Below are 2,320 nucleotides of genomic sequence, written 5' to 3' on the forward strand. Positions count from 1 at the left end.
AGTGCTCTCTCATCAGTCATTCCCTTGGACTGCATTCCAGTTCTCTGCTGCTGCATAACAGATTACCTCACAGTTTAACAGTTTAAAACAACAATCATTTCATTATTTACCACAATTTTGTGGGTTAGGAATTTGGGCAGGGCTCAAATGAGCAGTTCTTCTCTTCCAGGTGATGCCGATGTCAGTCACATGCTGGTATTCGGCTGGAGGATCTAGGATGACTTCACCCACATGTCAGACCCTGGGTAGGAATCTGGAAGGCTCTAGAAAGTTCTGGAAGGGTTTTGGAGGACTGGGCCCCTCTCTCCCTCTCAGCACTCTTAGGATCTCTCCACTTAGAATCAGGAGTCGGACCTATTAACTCTGGATTTCTGGGCGAGACCTAGGCAGCAATATATTGTGAAGCTGTCCAGGTGACTTCACTGTGCAGGCTTGGTTAAAATACATGACTTACAGTACTTCTTCCATTCTGTAGGTGGTCTTTTCACTTTCTTGATAGTGTTCTTGGATGTACTAAAGTTTTAAATTTTTATGAAATCCAATTTATCTCTCCCCCCCCCCCCCATTGCTTTTATTGTCATGTCTATGAATCTACTGCCAAATCCAAGGTCATGATGATTTACCTATATGTTTTCTTCTTGGAATTTTATTGTTTTTGTTCTTACACTTAGGTCTTTGATCCATTTGGATTTAGTTTTTGTATATGCAGGTGGGTAGGCATTGGAATCTTGTAAAGCTTTTGTAATGATTCGAATGACAGCCAAGGATGTGAATCAGTGCTCTGAGTAGCTGAGGAAGAAGGGCCTCATAGGAGCTGTGGCCTTTGACAGTGCCTTAAATCATCTCTGCAAGCATGTTCTGAGGCCACGTGTGTTAGAATCACTTAGTGTGCTTGTTAAAAAGAAAATGCAGTTTTCTGGGCCCCAGTCCAGACCAGTGAAACTGGGATTTGAGACCAGGAGCTTGGATTTGAGAACACACGTCCATGTTTTAAAATGTGGCTCTTACTTGCACTGTTGAGAACTACTGCTCTAAGTTCCCCACTGTGAACCTCAATAATCTTTGTATGGAAGCTATAGAAAGTAGGCGGTTGAACCTAAAATGTTTTCATTCTCTAACATATACTGGACATAATTTCCTTCAGAAAAGAACGATTATAAATTTTTACCTTGTAATTTGCACATTTGCCTAAAAATAGGGAGTATAGAGTTCAATTATGTAATATTTTAACAGTGTACAGATTGTCTACCTAAAACATTCATATACTCATTCCATAAAGGTACCAAAATAGTTTTATCCAAATGATTTTGTATCTTTAAGAAATTACATTTATTTCCTGTTTTTAGCAGAGTAAGTTTTTTCTGATAGGATTCCAAACCTCTCTAATGCCAATAAAAGACACCTTATCCTCTCTCCATTGTATGTTTTGGCATTTCCATGAGAGGCAGCTTATTCCCCACCAGTTGGCACTCTTAGGCAGTGCACTGGGCTGAGGTGACATTAGGAGTACCACCCATCACGAACACACAATACAATATGCAGATGATAAGTTATAGAATTGTACACCTGAAACCTGTAACTTTATTGACCCATGTAACTCAATAAATTAATAAACATTTATTTAAAATATGCAAAAACAAACAAACAAACAAACAAACAAAATACAAAAAGGACAACACAAAGGAGTTATTTAAGGTTTTAGAATGGTTCTGTATCCTGTCTAGCATGGTGGTTACAAGAATACATGTGTGTGGTAAAATAGGGTTGTGTACCAAAAAAAAAAAAAGTGAATTTTACTGTACGTAAAAATTTCATAAATGTTTCAAAGGAATACATCAAAGATTAACACATATCTTCATATGGTGAAGCCATGGCTAAATTCATTTGCTTTGTTTATTCTGTATTTTCCAGAATCCATTAACAAAATACATTATTTTTATAATAATAAGTACATGTAATTTTCAGATAAGTATCAAAATTCTCTAATGTACTGGCTTGACCACAACTTGTGGCATTTTGTAATATCCAACACATAAGCAGAACTTCTGGGTAAGATTTCAAAGGATATCAGATCATGATTCACCTTGCTTTCTGGATCCAAATGAAAAAAAAAGTAAAAAAGTTAACAAAGTTTTGCTTTTATACAATTAAAGATCAGAAGAAGAAGAAAAGGGTACTACCCATCAGAAAAAAATACTCGCAGCTTTATCAGTTGCCTTTGTTTATTATTCTGAAGATATTTTTATCCTCAGAAGTGACTACCATTTGGAAACCATCTAGTCTTTTTGATTGTTTTAAAGAAAACTATTTAAGTGTAACC

This window comes from Eptesicus fuscus, chromosome 6, assembly GCF_027574615.1.
Source record: "Eptesicus fuscus isolate TK198812 chromosome 6, DD_ASM_mEF_20220401, whole genome shotgun sequence".
NCBI classification, from domain to species: Eukaryota; Metazoa; Chordata; class Mammalia; order Chiroptera; family Vespertilionidae; genus Eptesicus; species Eptesicus fuscus.